Source organism: Hyla sarda, chromosome 6 (assembly GCF_029499605.1).
Source record: "Hyla sarda isolate aHylSar1 chromosome 6, aHylSar1.hap1, whole genome shotgun sequence".
Lineage (NCBI taxonomy): Eukaryota > Metazoa > Chordata > Amphibia > Anura > Hylidae > Hyla > Hyla sarda.
The window spans coordinates 5711923-5732533 of record NC_079194.1 but is presented as its reverse complement, the minus strand read 5'-3'; the positions used below and the strand labels follow the sequence as shown (position 1 = coordinate 5732533).

The 20611-nt window shown below is 47.4% G+C and overlaps 1 protein-coding gene across 1 annotated transcript in view; it reads right to left on the bottom strand.

The window, feature by feature from the left end:
- Window positions 1–14205, bottom strand: part of ARHGAP29 (Rho GTPase activating protein 29) — a 163660-nt gene extending 149455 nt beyond the window's left edge. Inside the window, exon 1 of the mRNA XM_056526663.1 lies at window positions 14026–14205. The gene's annotated coding sequence lies outside the window, so the exon portion shown is untranslated. The remainder of the gene's footprint in view (window positions 1–14025) is intronic.
- Between the last annotated feature and the right edge of the window lie 6406 nt (window positions 14206–20611).

Genomic DNA, 20611 nt, shown 5'->3' with positions numbered 1-20611 from the left:
CCCCTCCTCTATGACATCACACACCCTGACAGACAGGAGCCCCCTCCTCTATGATATCATGCACCCTGACAGAGAGGAGCCCCCCTCTATGACATCATACACCTCGACAGAGAGGAGCCCCCTCTATGACATCACACACCCTGACAGACAGGAGCACCCCCCCCTCTATGACATCACACACCCTGACAGACAGGAGCCCCCTCCTCTATGATATCATGCACCCTGACAGAGAGGAGCCCCCCTCTATGACATCATACACCTCGACAGAGAGGAGCCCCCTCTATGACATCACACACCCTGACAGACAGGAGCACCCCCCCCCTCTATGACATCACACACCCTGACAGACAGGAGCCCCCTCTATGACATCATACACCCAGACAGACAGGAGCCCCCTCTATGACATCATACACCCAGACAGAGAGGAGCCCCCGCTATGACATCATACACCCTGACAGAGAGGAGCCCCCCCCTCTATGACATCATACACCTCGACAGAGAGGAGCCCCCTCTATGACATCACACACCCTGACAGACAGGAGCACCCCCCCCCTCTATGACATCACACACCCTGACAGACAGGAGCCCCCTCTATGACATCATACACCCAGACAGACAGGAGCCCCCTCTATGACATCATACACCCAGACAGAGAGGAGCCCCCGCTATGACATCATACACCCTGACAGACAGGAGCCCCCGCTATGACATCATACACCCTGACAGAGAGGAGCCCCCGCTATGACATCATACACCCTGACAGAGAGGAGCCCCCCCCCTCTATGACATCATACACCCTGACAGAGAGGAGCCCCCTCTATGACATCATACACCCAGACAGAGAGGAGCCCCCGCTATGACATCATACACCCTGACAGAGAGGAGCCCCCGCTATGACATCATACACCCTGACAGAGAGGAGCCCCCGCTATGACATCATACACCCTGACAGAGAGGAGCCCCCCCCTCTATGACATCATACACCCTGACAGAGAGGAGCCCCCTCTATGACATCATACACCCAGACAGAGAGGAGCCCCCGCTATGACATCATACACGCTGACAGAGAGGAGCCCCCGCTATGACATCATACACCCTGACAGAGAGGAGCCCCCCCCTCTATGACATCATACACCCTGACAGAGAGGAGCCCCCCCCTCTATGACATCATACACCCTGACAGACAGGAGCCCCTCCCCCTCTATGACATCATACACCCTGACAGACAGGAGCACCTCCCCCTCTATGACATCATACACCCTGACAGAGAAGAGCCCCCCCCCTCTATGACATCATACACCCTGACAGAGAGGAGCCCCCTCTATGACATCATACACCCAGACAGAGAGGAGCCCCCGCTATGACATCATACACCCTGACAGAGAGGAGCCCCCGCTATGACATCATACACCCTGACAGAGAGGAGCCCCCGCTATGACATCATACACCCTGACAGACAGGAGCCCCCCCCCCCCCTCTATGACTTATTGTTGGAATCAGATCCATTATTCACAATAGGTGATGTCCTCCACTCCCCTTCCACTGAACAGGCCACAGAGCATGCCCACAACACTCTCCCACAGAGGTCATATTGGTTATATTCACAGCTCTTCTCCTACCCTGCACAATGACTTATGCTCAGCTCACAGAGCATGCCCACAACACTCTCCCACAGAGGTCATATTGGTTATATTCACAGCTCTTCTCCTACCCTGCACAATGACTTATGCTCAGCTCACAGAGCATGCCCACAACACTCTCCCACAGAGGTCATATTGGTTATATTCACAGCTCTTCTCCTACCCTGCACAATGACTTATGCTCAGCTCACAGAGCATGCCCACAACACTCTCCCACAGAGGTCATATTGGTTATATTCACAGCTCTTCTCCTACCCTGCACAATGACTTATGCTCAGCTCACAGAGCATGCCCACAATACTCTCCTATATAGGCAGATAGTCCCTGCTGTCCTCCTTGTAGTGGGCATGCTTTGTGAACTATGCAGAAGTCACTCTCCCATAGAAGACAACAGGTCAGTGTTTCCCAAACAGACGGCCTGCAACTCCCAACTACAACTCCCAACATTTTCGGACAGATGTTGGCTGTTTGGGCATGCTGGGAGTTGTAGTTCTGCAACATACAATGTCCATTTGGCGTCTTAAGATTCGCTTTCGTTTCCTCAGACATTTGTTGTTGTGAAGAAGTCAGAGGCCTCCATGTGATCGGCTGCCAAATCCCGCGCTCTCCGGGGTATTAAACTACAATCCACAGCGCGAACCGACAGGAAAAACACGGGCGTGCGAGAGCCGGCGCTGATAAGATCCAGGGAAAGTGAAGCCATGACGGATTCGGATTCTATTGTGCGCAAATGGTGATAGGAAAGAAAAAGAACACGATGGCTGCGTTACTAGTCATTAGTAAAAATCCAGAAAAAAGGCGCTAAAGTGACCGGAAAAACAATGGGGGGGGGGGGGGAGGGGGGATTCCAATCACTGCTAAAAACACCAGGGCAGGTCACATGGAGCGAGAGCGTGAGACACAGTCAAACCGCGCCTGTTTTCCCGTGAGTTGCGCCACCTTCTGCGCTACTCGTTCTAACCTACTTATCTCTGTACAAGCCACAGAGCATGCCCACAACAGCGGCTCTCCTCTTCTCCCACCCTGCACCATGACTTATGCGTAGATCACAGAGCATGCCCACAACAGTGGCTCTCCTCTTCTCCCACCCTGCACCATGACTTATGCGTAGATCACAGAGCATGCCCACAACAGCGGCTCTCCTCTTCTCCCACCCTGCACCATGACTTATGCGTAGATCACAGAGCATGCCCACAACAGCGGCTCTCCTCTTCTCCCACCCTGCACCATGACTTATGCGTAGATCACAGAGCATGCCCACAACAGCGGCTCTCCTCTTCTCCCACCCTGCACCATGACTTATGCGTAGATCACAGAGCATGCCCACAACAGCGGCTCTCCTCTTCTCCCACCCTGCACCATGACTTATGCGTAGATCACAGAGCATGCTCACAACAGTGGCTCTCCTCTTCTCCCACCCTGCACAGTGACTTATGCGTAGATCACAGAGCATGCCCACAACAGTGGCTCTCCTCTTCTCCCACCCTGCACAGTGACTTATGCGTAGATCACAGAGCATGCCCACAACAGCGGCTCTCCTCTTCTCCCACCCTGCACCATGACTTATGCGTAGATCACAGAGCATGCCCACAACAGCGGCTCTCCTCTTCTCCCACCCTGCACCATGACTTATGCGTAGATCACAGAGCATGCCCACAACAGCGGCTCTCCTCTTCTCCCACCCTGCACCATGACTTATGCGTAGATCACAGAGCATGCCCACAACAGCGGCTCTCCTCTTCTCCCACCCTGCACCATGACTTATGCGTAGATCACAGAGCATGCCCACAACAGTGGCTCTCCTCTTCTCCCACCCTGCACCATGACTTATGCGTAGATCACAGAGCATGCCCACAACAGTGGCTCTCCTCTTCTCCCACCCTGCATCATGACTTATGCGTAGATCACAGAGCATGCCCACAACACTCTCCTATATAGGCAGAAGGGTGACAGTCCCTTCTCCTGCACAGTGGGCAAGATCTGTTAACTATGCAAAACCATGCTGGGAGCTGGAGTTTTGCAACAGCTGGAGGCACCCTGGTTGGGAAACACTGCTTTATGTATTGCACAAAGTAATAAAACCTGTAAATCGTTCTCTGATAAAAGGACAAAACGTGACCGGAGGAAATACTGGAGCCGTGAGATCACCGCAACGTCTCATCACCGCAACGTCTCATCATCGGTGTGAATAACCAGAGGCCGACGCGTCACCGCGGTGCGAAAATACTGAGGAGCCATAAAAGTGACAAATGTGATTGATGAGATTCATAGGAGACACCGGGGCGGAGACCATACAGGACTATATCTCCCCCATTATATACACACAGGACTATATCTCCCCTCATATACACACAGGACTATATCTCCCCCATTATATACACACAGGACTATATCTCCCCCATTATATACACACAGGACTATATCTCCCCCATTATATACACACAGGACTATATCTCCCCCATTATATACACACAGGACTATATCTCTCCCATTATATACACACAGGACTATATCTCCCCCATTATATACACACAGGACTATATCTCTCCCATTATATACACACAGGACTATATCTCCCCCATTATATACACACAGGACTATATCTCTCCCATTATATACACACAGGACTATATCTCTCCCATTATATACACACAGGACTATATCTCCCCTCATTATATACACACAGGACTATATCTCCCCCATTATATACACACAGGACTATATCTCCCCCCATTATATACACACAGGACTATATCTCCCCCATTATATACACACAGGACTATATCTCCCCCCATTATATACACACAGGACTATATCTCCCCCATTATATACACACAGGACTATATCTCCCCCCATTATATACACACAGGACTATATCTCCCCCATTATATACACACAGGACTATATCTCCCCCCATTATATACACACAGGACTATATCTCCCCCATTATATACACACAGGACTATATCTCCCCCCATTATATACACACAGGACTATATCTCCCCCATTATATACACACAGGACTATATCTCCCCCCATTATATACACACAGGACTATATCTCCCCCCATTATATATATACAGGACTATATCTCCCCTCATTATATACACACACAGGACTATATCTCCCCTCATTATATACACACAGGACTATATCTCCCCCCATTATATATACACAGGACTATATCTCCCCCATTATATACACACAGGACTATATCTCTCCCATTATATACACACAGGACTATATCTCCCCCCATTATATACACACAGGACTATATCTCCCCTCATTATATACACACAGGACTATATCTCCCCCCATTATATACACACAGGACTATATCTCCCCCATTATATACACACAGGACTATATCTCCCCCATTATATACACACAGGACTATATCTCCCCCATTATATACACACAGGACTATATCTCTCCCATTATATACACACAGGACTATATCTCCCCCATTATATACACACAGGACTATATCTCCCCCATTATATACACACAGGACTATATCTCCCCCATTATATACACACAGGACTATATCTCCCCTCATTATATATACACAGGAGTATATCTCCCCCCATTATATATACACAGGACTATATCTCCCCTCATTATATATACACAGGAGTATATCTCCCCCATTATATACACACAGGACTATATCTCCCCCATTATATACACACAGGACTATATCTCTCCCATTATATACACACAGGACTATATCTCCCCCATTATATACACACAGGACTATATCTCCCCCATTATATACACACAGGACTATATCTCCCCCATTATATACACACAGGACTATATCTCCCCTCATTATATACACACAGGAGTATATCTCCCCCCATTATATTTACACAGGACTATATCTCCCCTCATTATATACACACAGGACTATATCTCCCCCCATTATATACACACACATGACTATATCTCCCCCCATTATATATACACACAGGACTATATCTCCCCCATTATATACACACAGGACTATATCTCCCCCATTATATACACACAGGACTATATCTCCCCCATTATATACACACAGGACTATATCTCCCCCCATTATATACACACAGGACTATATCTCCCCTCATTATATACACACAGGACTATATCTCCCCCCCCCCCCATTATATATACACAGGACTATATCTCCCCCCATTATATATACACAGGACTATATCTCCCCCCCCCCATTATATACACACAGGACTATATCTCCTCCCCCCCATTATATATACACACACACAGGACTATATCTCCCCCATTATATACACGTAGGACTATATCTCCCCCATTATATATACACGTAGGACTATATCTCCCCCCATTATATATACACGTAGGACTATATCTCCCCCCCATTATATATACACGTAGGACTATATCTCCCCCCCCATTATATATACACGTAGGACTATATCTCCCCCCCCCCATTATATATACACGTAGGACTATATCTCCCCCCCCCCATTATATATACACGTAGGACTATATCTCCCCCCCCCCCCAATTATATATACACGTAGGACTATTTCTCCCCCCCCCAATTATATATACACGTAGGACTATATCTCCCCCCCATTATATATACACGCAGGACTATATCTCCCCCCCATTATATATACACGCAGGACTATATCTCCCCCCATTATATATACACGCAGGACTATATCTCCCCCCATTATATATACACGCAGGACTATATCTCCCCCCATTATATATACACGCAGGACTATATCTCCCCCCATTATATATACACGCAGGACTATATCTCCCCCCATTATATATACACGTAGGACTATATCTCCCCCATTATATATACACGCAGGACTATATCTCCCCCCATTATATATACACGTAGGACTCTATCTCCCCCCATTATATATACACGTAGGACTCTATCTCCCCCCATTATATATACACACAGGACTATATCTCCTCATCATATACACACAGGACTATATCTCCTCATCATACACACACAGGACTATATCTCCTCATCATATACACACAGGACTATATCTCCTCATCATATACACGCAGGACTATATCTCCCCAATATTATATATATATATACATATATATACACACACACACACACAGGACTATATCTCCCCCCCCATTATATGTACACACAAGACTATATCTCCCCCCCCATTATATATACACGTAGGACTATATCTCCCCCCAATATATATATATATATATATACACATACACGTAGGACTATATCTCCCCCCATTATATACACACGTAGGACTATATCTCCCCCCATTATATATACACATAGGACTATATCTCCCCCCATTATATATACACATAGGACTATATCTCCCCCCCCCATTATATACACACAGGACTATATCTCCCCCCATTATATATACACGTAGGATTATATTTCCCCCCATTATATATACACATAGGACTATATCTCCCCCCCATTATATATACACTCACTGGCCACTTTGTTAGTTACACCTGTTCAATATCTCATAATCACAAATAGCTAATCAGCCAATCACACAGTAGAAGCTCAACGCATTTAGGCATGTAGATGCGGTCAAGACAACTTGATGAAGTTCAAACCGAGCATCCGAATGGGGAAGAAAGGGGATTTAAAGGGGTAGTCCAGTGGTGAAAAACTTATCGCGGGGGGGGGGGGGCGACCGCTGGGGCCCCCTGCGATCTCTCTGTATGGGGCCAGGCTCTCCAGCCAGATAGTGGGTGTCGACCACCGCACGAAGCGGCGGCCGACACGCCCCCTCAATACACCTCAATGGCAGAGCCGGAGATTGCAGAAGGTAATGCTTCAGCTCTGCTATAGAGTTGTATGAGGGGGCTGCCGCTTCGTGCGGAGGTCGACACGCCCCCTTCCCGCGGGCTGTCGGGGCTCCGTACAGGAGATCGCAGGGGGCCCCAGCGGTCAGACCCCCCGCGATCTCAAACTTATCCTCTATCCTTAGGAAAGGGGATAAGTTGTTCACCACTGGACTACCCCTTTAAGTGGCTGAGCCTTTCTAGAGTTTACAGAGAAGGGTCCGTAAAAGAGAAAATATCCAGTGAGCGGCCACTATGTGGACAGAAAATGCCTTGTTGGTGTCAGAGGAGAATTGGCAGACTGGTTCGAGATGACAGAGAGGCAACAGTAACTCCAATAACCACTGGTTACAACCAAAGTCTGCAGAATACCATCTCTGACCGCACATCACGTCCAACCATAAAGCAGATGGGCTACAGCAGCATTTTTGCGCCGTATACGCTTTTACAACCGGACCTCAAACCACGGTTGACCACAGATTTAGGTCCGGGGAAAAAGTGCATACGGCGCAAAAATGAGCCGACCGAATGTTTCACTCCGGCCGTCTCATTGAAATGAATGACATACGGGAGCGCGAGGTTTTAGCTCTTCCTGCCGTATACGCTCCCGTATGAGAGAAAACGTAGTGTGAACCCAGCCTGACATACTGTTACATCCCAAACCTACAAAACAACGGCCACTGGGTCGCTCCCCCGGCGGGCACTACGCCAGTGTCAGGTTAGGGACCCGGCAGGTTAGGGACTGACTGACAGGAGACCTTGACGTGGCGACTGGACTTGTACTTTACAATCCACATGAATAATAATAACCTGTTAGTCCTTTGATTTATACTGAGAACGAAATAGATCAAAATACAAATGGTGGACGTGCGGCCGTCTCTCTACTTGTGTTATACAAACCTACAACACTCCCAGCAGACGCACAATAATCTATTCCAACAAATCGAAACTGCGTCCAAACATATACAGGACCCCCCCCCCGTATATATTATCGGTTTATTGTAGGTTTGTTATATACTGTTACATTACTATTCATTGTATACAGAGGACGAGGAGGTGACAGAAGGAAGTCGCACCCTGACCAGGCGGCTGCGCTCGTTCTCGTCTCGTTACAATGTGTCAGTTTCCACGGGGACGATTCTCTGTGGAGGGTTAATTGGTAAATATTGACGAAACATCCGTAACAAGAAGAGAAACAGAGACTAATAGGAGGATCTGTATAACGGCTCCGATAGACTACAATGTGCTGTGTATAGAGGCGTATACAGGGCGGGCGCCTCGCGGGCGACGCATCACAGGGCGCGCTCCTCGCGGGCGACGCATCACAGGGCGCGCTCCTCACGGGCGACGCATCACAGGGCGCGCTCCTCACGGGCGACGCATCACAGGGCGCGCTCCTCACGGGCGACGCATCACAGGGCGCGCTCCTCACGGGCGACGCATCACAGGGCGCGCTCCTCACGGGCGACGCATCACAGGGCGCGCTCCTCACGGGCGACGCATTACAGGGCGCGCTCCTCACGGGCGACGCATTACAGGGCGCGCTCCTCACGGGCGACGCATTACAGGGCGCGCTCCTCACGGGCGACGCATTACAGGGCGCGCTCCTCACGGGCGACGCATTACAGGGCGCGCTCCTCACGGGCGACGCATTACAGGGCGCGCTCCTCACGGGCGACGCATTACAGGGCGCGCTCCTCACGGGCGACGCATTACAGGGCGCGCTCCTCACGGGCGACGCATTACAGGGCGCGCTCCTCACGGGCGACGCATTACAGGGCGCGCTCCTCACGGGCGACGCATTACAGGGCGCGCTCCTCACGGGCGACGCATTACAGGGCGCGCTCCTCACGGGCGACGCATTACAGGGCGCGCTCCTCACGGACGATGGTGATCGGACGGGATCAGCTCCCAGAATCCCTGTCAATCACAGCCTGATCCTCTGTTACATGGGCTGCAGACCTGCAAATGCACTACACTATGAGTCCAGACCAGATCACAACAGGGACTGACAGATCTACATCCCATCAATGGATCCCAGACCAGATCACGACAGGGACCAAGAGATCTACATCCTATCAATGGATCCCAGACAGATCACAGCAGACATTGACAGATCTACATCCTATCGTTGGATCCAAGACCAGATCACAAGAGAAACCAACAGATCTACATCCTATCAATAGATCCCAGACCAGATCACAACAGGGACCAAGAGATCTACATCCTATCAATGGATCCCAGACAGATCACAGCAGATTGACAGATCTAAATTCTATTGTTGGATCCAAGACCAGATCACAAGAGAAACCAACAGATCTACATCCTATCAATGGATTCCAGACCAGATCACAAAGACCGATAGGATGTCGAACTATCAATGGAACCCAGACCGGATCACAACCGATCTACATTCTATCCATGGAGCCCAGACCGGATCACAACCGATCTACATTCTATCAATGGAGCCCAGACCGGATCACAACAGATCTACATTCTATCAATGGAGCCCAGACCGGATCACAACAGATCTACATTCTATCAATGGATTCCAGACCAGATCACAAAGACCGATAGGATGTCGAACTATCAATGGAACCCAGACCGGATCACAACCGATCTACATTCTATCCATGGAGCCCAGACCGGATCACAACCGATCTACATTCTATCAATGGAGCCCAGACCGGATCACAACAGATCTACATTCTATCAATGGAGCCCAGACCGGATCACAACAGATCTACATTCTATCAATGGAGCCCAGACCGGATCACAACAGATCTACATTCTATCAATGGAGCCCAGACCGGATCACAAGAGAGACTGACAGTTCTACATCCCATCAATGGATCCCAGACTGGATCACAGCAGAGACCGACAGATCTCATGCACCACAACAACCGTCACAGAGCGGCAGCCCCTCAGTCCCCCATGTCCCCCCCGTCCTGTGCTTCTAGTATTGCTGCCCCCGGAGAAGGTCACTATAGAGATCCCTACAGATCTGTGATCCATAATGTAGAAAACCTTCCAGTGATCACATTAGGACCGACTCCTCTCCTCCTCCTCGGGGTCGGCCCCATTCAGATCAGACTGTGGGGTCCGGGTGATGGTGTTTATTCCCATTAGAGGGATCCTTCTGTAAGGCCGGGTGGGTTCACACCACATTTGCGCAGTACAGTTTCCCGTATCAGGTTTTTGATTTAAAAAAAAAAACTGATTCCTCAAAACCGGACAAAACGTGTGAACAAATTATAATCCATATACGGTTTGAAAAATGATGCAAATCCGTCTAAGAAAAGTTACGGTTTTGGGTACGGGAATAAAATACTGATAAAACCCAACAGGATGCAAAACCGACACAACGGATGCGACTTCTCACATACGGTTTTCAATACGGTTCTGTACGGTTTTCAAATTGATCACGTATACGGGAGCTGTACTGCACAAATGTGGTGTGAACCCGGCTTAAGACGCCCGGGAGAGATCAGCGACGCAGCGGGGACACAGATTACCTCCGCACGGTGAACTCCGAGGGGCGTCCAGGTGTGGGGGGGGGGGGGTCATACTGCAGCTATAGCCTGGGGTCATCTACCAGAGGCCCCCAAACTACCCCCATAATGAAGTGACAGCATTCAGTATGGCGTCCGACCGCCCACGGCTCCCCAGCTGCAGCAAAACTACAACTCCCATCATACCCTGATAGCTGCAGCAAAACTACAACTCCCATCAGGCCCCGACTGTCTTTCCCTGGAGTTTTAGTTTTGTAACAGCCGCAAAGCGACAGAATAGAGAAGAAAGGTTGAGCCGTATTATTAAGTGAGACTGATGTAGCTGAGCTAGAAATGTATCGGTGTGAACAGAGCGCAGACGGAACGCGCACACGTAGGTTTATCACGGTCTGGCAGCCATGTGTGTACACGGCCTTACACTCCGCACGCGCCATCCAGACCGCCATGATGTCATGTATATAACGGGAGCGGACGGCTCTGCTATACAGAGGAAGCGTTCACACTGCGGAACGTATATCCCCCAGCTGGGACTAGAGGTGAAAGGATGTCCGGGCATGCTGGGAGTTGTAGTTTTGCCATCGTTGGGGAAGTTTCTGATCAATTACCAATAAGATCTGTAACAAGCAGGGATCTATAAGATCAGGGATTACATGGTTAACAATCGCCGGTCACATGACTGAAGGTTTGGCGACACTAAAGTAGTGTTTCCTAATCAGGGTGCCTCCAGCTGTTGCAAAACTACAACTCCCAGCATGCCAAGACAACCAGGGCTAATGTAACGTACTCTTAACTTGTGGCCATCCAGCTGTTTCATAACTACAACTCCCAGCATGCCTTGACAGGCAAAGACATGATCTACTGTAGTGTTCCCCATCATCCAGTTGTTTCAAAACTACAACTCCCAGCATGCTGGGAGTAGTAGTTTTGCGATCGTTGCGGAAGTTTCTGATCAATCACCAATAAGATCTGTAACAAGCAGGGATCTATAAAATCAGGGATTACATGGTTAACAATCACCGGTCACATGACTGAAGGTTTGGCGACACTAAAGTAGAGTTTCCTTATCAGTGTGTCTCCAGCTGTTGCAAAACTACAACTTCCAGCATGCCTGGAGAGCCTTAGGCTAGTGTTTCCCAACCAGTGTGCCTCCAGCTGTTGCAAAACTACAACTTCCAGCATGCTCGGACAGCCGTTGGCTTTCCAGGCATGCTGGGAGTTGTATTCTTGCAACAGCTGGAGGGTCACAGTTTTAGAACCACTGCTCTACAGCTACATAACAACTACAGCTGCATAATCCAAGATGTTAATAACCATGCTGGGGAGTTGTAGTTTTTTTTTTTTTTGCACAGGTTGGGGATCACGTGACACAGTTTCCGATCCCCATCTGGTGCCGTTTCTCCTCCGACCACAGAACATTAAGGCGCGCTGCGGCTCTGCACCTCTGGATGGCGACTTTTTTCGTAGCAGCCGATGTTGCAGATCACACAACAAGGAGGAGGCAGAAGAAAGTGCAACAATGTAACAACAACAACAACAACAACAACCTGTCACACCCTGCAGAGCGGCGCCGCTTTATTCCCTACATATTAATGTCTTCTCCACAATGATGGCGGAACACGGTATAAATAACACCGCCACAGCGTGTGCTGCCAATGATAACCCTCCCTCATTACACATCAGGAACCCACGACCCCTGAAGAGATCAAAACGTCACAGAAACCTCTCAGATTCTGCCTGATACAATCTAACAAGAAACTTCACAGAAAGCGGACCTCCAGATGTGGCAAAACTACAACTCCCAGCATGCCCAGACAGCCAGCGGTTGTAGTTGTAGTTTTGCAACAGCTGGATGCACACTGGTTGGGAAACACTGCTCTGTGTCCCCCAAAACCTGTGTCACTCCAATTGCTGCAAAACTACAACTCCCAGAATGCCCTGAACACCTTCAACATGGGCTAATGCAGCGACTTGTGGCTCTCCAGCTGTTTCAAAACTACAACTCTCAGCGTGTCCTGACCCTGCCTTCACTTACAAAACTACAACTCTCAGCGTGTCCTGACCCAGCCTTCACTTACAAAACTACAACTCTCAGCGTGTCCTGACCCAGCCTTCACTTACAAAACTACAACTCTCAGCGTGTCCTGACCCAGCCTTCACTTACAAAACTCCAACTCTCAGCGTGTCCTGACCCAGCCTTCACTTACAAAACTACAACTCTCAGCGTGTCCTGACCCAGCCTTCACTTACAAAACTACAACTCTCAGCGTGTCCTGACCCAGCCTTCACTTACAAAACTACAACTCTCAGCGTGTCCTGACCCAGCCTTCACTTACAAAACTACAACTCTCAGCGTGTCCTGACCCTGCCTTCACTTACAAAACTACAACTCTCAGCGTGTCCTGACCCAGCCTTCACTTACAAAACTCCAACTCTCAGCGTGTCCTGACCCTGCCTTCACTTACAAAACTACAACTCTCAGCGTGTCCTGACCCTGCCTTCACTTACAAAACTACAACTCTCAGCGTGTCCTGACCCAGCCTTCACTTACAAAACTACAACTCTCAGCGTGTCCTGACCCAGCCTTCACTTACAAAACTACAACTCTCAGCGTGTCCTGACCCTGCCTTCACTTACAAAACTACAACTCCCAGCGTGTCCTGCCATTACCCTGTGGCTCTCCAGCTGTTTCACAAACAACAACTCCCAGCATGCCCTGACAGCCCTCAAAGTTTCCCCTCATTGAGCCGCAGGATGGGGAAGTTTCTGATCGATCACCAATCAGATCTGTAACCAACGGGGATCTATCAGATCGGGGATCACATGGTTAATAATCACCGGTCACATGATTGAAGTCACATCTGGGGGCCCCAAAGAGACGGCTCCTGGGGGGGCCACACTGTCAAAGCACAGCCCCGGAGCTCTCCACCCCGTTATCGCCCGCTGGGAGTTGTAGTACCACAGGTCCCCGCTCCGGCCCCTTACAATGAAGCAAAACAAGTCTAACAAGTGTCGGAATCCCGGCGGGGCAGCCTCACCTGTACGGCGGGGAGAGCAGCATCCCTCCGGGGCCCCAGTGTCTCCGTGTCCCTCACCGACTCCCGTTATAACGGTCCCGACAACAACGGTATCCCCACACGGAGCAACAACCGCCGCGCACCGACTCCGACCACCGACTGAAGGCACCACCGCTCAGCGCTCCTCACAGCGAGCCGAGACACGCCCACACTGCGAGCCGTGACACGCCCACACAGCGAGCCGTGACACGCCCACACAGCGAGCCGAGACACGCCCACAATGCGAGCCGAGACACGCCCACACAGCGAGCCGAGTCACGCCCACACAGCGAACCAAGAAACGCCCACTCCGCTTCACACTGCAATCCGATGCTTCAGGTCCCGCCTCTAGTCACGCCCACACCCTGTCAATCACTATCCTCTCTGCACGGTAGCCCCGCCTCACATTCCACAAGTGCCTTCAAAACCAGAGAAAGCTTCCGCCCACCCCCTGCTGCAGGCCGCGCCCACCCCGGCACGAGCTCCGTCTGGGGGAGCAGGGGGCGTCTTCTCATCGTGTGTGCACTGGGGCCGAGAGGGGCGCGGCGTTCCTTCACTCTCCTCCAGGATTACAACAACGAAGCTGATTTTTCTGCTTTTCTTGCAGAAACGGCTCCACCCCTGACCTCAGGTTGTGTGTGGTATTGCGGCTTAGTTCCAATAAAGTAATTGGAGCCTTGTTGTAATATTACACACAACCTGACGACACGGGTGGCGCTATTTTATTAGAAGAAAGCAACCGTGCATTATTATTTCTGAATTACCCCTTTTTATTTTTTTAGTGAGTCAAATGTGGTCGCTACGGATATTATTATAGGATTTTTTCATGGCATTGCCTGTCCGGGCATGCTGGGAGTTGTAGTTTTGCAACAGCTGGAGGTACATTGGTTGATAAACACTGTTTAGATGTTGGCTGAACATTTTCTCTGAACGGACCCGTAGCCAGTGTTTTCCAAACAGAGTGTCTCCAGCTGTTGCAAAACTACAAGTCTCAGCATGCCGCAGTGTATTTGCTGCAGAAATTCCGCAGAGGATTTTGCTACCATTACTACCATGGGTCCGAAGGAAAGTCGTCATATCTGTTTCTATTGCGGATTTTCTGCTGACCCATTGAAGACACTGGTAGCGAAATCCACTGTCGATTTACTGCAGAAAATACGCTACGGAAAATCCGCAGGTAATCTGCCCGTGCGAATGAACCCTTAGCCAGTGTTTTCCAAACAGTGTGTCTCCTGCTGTTGCAAAACTACAACTCTCAGCATGCCCGGACAGCCAACGGCTGTCCGGGCATGCTGGGAGTTATAGTTTTGCAACAGCTGGAGACACACTGTTTGGAAAACACTGTTTAGAAAGACGTTGGCTGAACATTTTCTCTATGCATATGCACCTTCTACTCATTTGAGCATGCATGTGTCCTCAATGGAGAGAGGTGAGTAAGCAAAAGGCAGGGCATGCTGGGAGTTCTAGTTGTGCAACAGCTGGAGGCACCCTGGTTGGGAAACACCAGTCTCTAGTGATTAGTCTTATTATTACTAGCCATATATTTGAATTCACAATATTTTGCGCAAATATTGATGATTATTCGTTCTATGTTCGCGAAATTCGCACATTCTCTATGTACAATCACTTTTTTTTTCAATGCAAAAATTCGTATGGAAAATTTGCATAAAAATTAGCATTTGAAAAAAAAAATCACGAATATTCGTCATTCCGAATATATAGCACTATCTTCTAAATATTCGCGAAATCGCAAAGTGCCGATATTATCGAAAAAAAATTGCATTGCAAATATTCGTGACACTAATTATTACTGAATAATTACTAAAGTCTTGCAAAACTACAACTCCCAGCATGCCCAGACAACTTTTGGATTAATCCTCATCCCCACATGCATGCTCAGCCGACTTGATCGTGCATACCTATAGGGAGAGGGTCTAGCCAACATCTAATATAGTGTTTCCCAACCAGTGCACCTCCAGCTGTTGCAAAACTACAAATCCCAGCATGCCCGGACAGCCTTTTGCTTACTCACCTCTCTCCATTGATGACCCGTGCATGCTCAAATGAGTAGAAGGTGCATGTGTATAGAGAAAATGTTAAGCCAAAAATCTATCTGAACAGTGTTTTTTAACCAATGTACCTCCAGCTGATGCAAAACTACAACTCCTAGAATGCCAGGACAGCCTTTGGCTTACTCACCTCTCTCTATTGATGACACGTGCATGCTCAAATGAGTAGAAGGTGCATACGTATAGAGAAAATGTTCAGCCCAAAATTTATCTGATCAGTGTTTTCCAAAGTGTGCCTCCAGCTGTTGCAAAACTACAACTCCCAGCATGCCCTGCCTTTTGCTTACTCACCTCTCTCCATTGATGACACGTGCATGCTCAAATGAGTAGAAGGTGCATATGTATAGAGAAAACGTTCAGCCAAAAATCTATCTGACCAGTGTTTTCCAAACAGTGTGTCTCCAGCTGTTGCAAAACTACAACTCCCAGCATGCCCGGACAGCCGTTGGCTGTCCGGGCATGCTGAGAGTTGTAGTTTTGCAACAGCTGGAGACACTCTGTTTGGAAAACACTGGCTAAGGGTCCGTTCGCATGGGCTGATTACCTGCGGATTTTCTGCAGCGTATTTGCTGCGGAAAATCCACAGTGGATTTTGCTACCAGTGTCTTCAATCGGTCAGCAGAAAATGCGCAATAGAGACAGATTTGCAGATTTTCCTTCGGACACATTGAAGTCAATGGTAGCAAAATCCGCTGTGGAATTTCTGCAGCAAATACACTGCGGAAAATCCGCAGGTAATATGTCCGTGTGAACGTACCCCTTAAAATAACCGTCTGCTGTTGCCTGCGCTTCTCCCTGTGTAATAGAGCAGGTTCCAACCATTGTCTGTACAGCCCTGTTCACATTATACTGGTGAGATCTTCCGCATTGTTGATGCGTTTTTACTAGGGAACGACCAATATCGAATTTTTAGGGCCGATACCGATAATCTGTGACCTTTCAGGACGATAGCCGATAACTCATACCGATATTCCAGTATAAGTTGACGTCACTCGTCATTGCGCTGCGCAGGACGTCGCAGGAGCCAGAAGTAGCGCGGACCCCGGGAACAGGTAATTATAAAACCGGGGATGGGGGAGGCCATGGGGCGGTGGCAGTGGTCTCTGGCCGGGGAGACGGGGCGGGGCCTGGGAGGCGGGGCATGATCGGCAAGGTAATTGCCGATACCGATAATGTCCAAAATCGTGAATATCGGCCAATAATCTGTCGATCCCTAGTTTTTACCCCTGCACGATCACTGTAAATTTAAGCCATTTTGCCACAAATATCCCAAAAGTGCTGTAAAAAACGAAAAAACGCAAAAAATAAATAAATAAATTAAGCAAATTTTTTTTTTTTTTTTTAAACAGTATGAACGCAGCCTACTGGGCTCTGAGATTGTCCTTTATGGGGGGAGGGGTTCTGTGGTTATCCGCTCAGATGGACGTCGCAGTCAGGTGACCTCAGCCGTACCCGGTAATTTTAGCCCCATTAACCAGACGGCCTCAGGGCTGAAGAATCGGAGAGGAGCCTCCATTGATGTGTGAGAAGAAGGATTTACAGCGCATGACATCATACGGGGGGGGGGGGTATATTGGCCCCTTCACCTGGGGCCACAGAGGACATTTCATCAGTATGTAGGGGACTGTGGGGTGAACACGGATTTCACCTACAATTTATGCCTCTTAGGCGGCATCCACGTCTCGTTTTTACAATACGGTTCCCGTATCTGGTTTCAGGGTAAAAAAAACGTATGTATAGACGTCATAGAAAACCGTATGTATAGACGTCATAGAAAACCGTATGTATAGACGTCATAGAAAACCGTATGTATAGAGACGTCATAGAAAACCGTATATATAGACGTCATAGAAAACCGTATGTATAGACGTCATAGAAAACCGTACGTATAGAAGCGTCATAGAAAACCGTATGTATAGACGTCATAGAAAACCGTACGTATAGACGTCATAGAAAACCGTATGTATAGACGTCATAGAAAACCGTATGTATAGAGACGTCATAGAAAACCGTATGTATAGACACGTCATAGAAAACCGTATGTATAGACGTCATAGAAAACCGTATGTATAGAGACGTCATAGAAAACCGTATGTATAGACGTCATAGAAAACCGTATGTATAGATGTCATAGAAAACCGTATGTATAGACGTCATAGAAAACCGTATGTATAGACATCATAGAAAACCGTACGTATAGACGTCATAGAAAACCGTATGTATAGACGTCATAGAAAACCGTATGTATAGAGACGTCATAGAAAACCGTATGTATAGACACGTCATAGAAAACCGTATGTATAGACGTCATAGAAAACCGTATGTATAGAGACGTCATAGAAAACCGTATGTATAGACGTCATAGAAAACCGTATGTATAGATGTCATAGAAAACCGTATGTATAGACGTCATAGAAAACCGTATGTATAGACATCATAGAAAACCGTATGTATAGACGTCATAGAAAACCGTACGTATAGACGTCATAGAAAACCGTAGGTATAGACGTCATAGAAAACCGTACGTATAGACGTCATAGAAAACCGTATGTATAGATGTCATAGAAAACCGTATATATAGAGACGTCATTGAAAACCGTATGTATAGACGTCATAGAAAACCGTATGTATAGACGTCATAGAAAACCGTATGTATAGAGACGTCATAGAAAACCGTATGTATAGACGTCATAGAAAACCGTATGTATAGACGTCATAGAAAACCGTACGTATAGACGCGTCATAGAAAACCGTATGTATAGACGTCATAGAAAACCGTATGTATAGAGACGTCATAGAAAACCGTATGTATAGACGTCATAGAAAACCGTATGTATAGAGACGTCATAGAAAACCGTATGTATAGACGTCATAGAAAACCGCATGTATAGACGTCATAGAAAACCGTATGTATAGAGACGTCATAGAAAACCGTATGTATAGACGTCATAGAAAACCGTACGTATAGACGTCATAGAAAACCGTATGTATAGACGTCATAGAAAACCGTATGTATAGACGTCATAGAAAACCATATGTATAGACGTCATAGAAAACCGTATGTATAGACGTCATAGAAAACCGTATGTATAGAGACTTCATAGAAAACCGTATGTATAGACGTCATAGAAAACCGTATGTATAGACGTCATAGAAAACCGTATGTATAGACGTCATAGAAAACCGTATGTATAGAGAGGTCATAGAAAACCGTATGTATAGAGACGTCTTAGAAAACCGTATGTATAGAGACTTCATAGAAAACCGTATGTATAGACGTCATAGAAAACCGTATGTATAGACGTCATAGAAAACCGTACGTATAGACGCGTCATAGAAAACCCTACGTATAGACGTCATAGAAAACCGTATGTATAGAGACTTCATAGAAAACCGTATGTATAGAGACGTCATAGAAAACCGTATGTATAGAGACGTCATAGAAAACCGTATGTATAGACGTCATAGAAAACCGTATGTATAGACGTCATAGAAAACCGTACGTATAGACGCGTCATAGAAAACCGTATGTATAGACGTCATAGAAAACCGTATGTATAGACGTCATAGAAAACCGTATGTATAGACGTCATAGAAAACCGTATGTATAGACGTCATAGAAAACCGTATGTATAGACGCGTCATAGAAAACCGTACGTATAGAGACGTCATAGAAAACCGTACGTATAGACGTCATAGAAAACCGTATGTATAGAGACGTCATAGAAAACCGTATGTATAGACGTCATAGAAAACCGTATGTATAGAGACGTCATAGAAAACCGTATGTATAGAGACGTCATAGAAAACCGTATGTATAGACGTCATAGAAAACCGTATGTATAGACGTCATAGAAAACCGTATGTATAGAGACGTCACAGAAAACCGTATGTATAGACGTCATAGAAAACCGTATGTATAGACGTCATAGAAAACCGTATGTATAGAGACGTCATAGAAAACCGTATGTATAGACGCGTCATAGAAAACCGTATGTATAGACGTCATAGAAAACCGTATGTATAGACGTCATAGAAAACCGTATGTATAGAGACGTCACAGAAAACCGCATGTATAGACGTCATAGAAAACCGTATGTATAGACGTCATAGAAAACCGTATGTATAGAGACGTCATAGAAAACCGTACGTATAGACGCGTCATAGAAAACCGTATGTATAGACGTCATAGAAAACCGTATGTATAGACGTCATAGAAAACCGTATGTATAGAGACGTCATAGAAAACCATATGTATAGACGCGTCATAGAAAACTGTATGTATAGACGTCATAGAAAACCGTATGTATAGACATCATAGAAAACCGTATGTATAGAGACGTCATAGAAAACCGTATGTATAGACGCGTCATAGAAAACCGTATGTATAGACGTCATAGAAAACCGTACGTATAGACGTCATAGAAAACCGTATGTATAGACGTCATAGAAAACCGTATGTAAAGACGTCATAGAAAACCGTATATATAGACACGTCA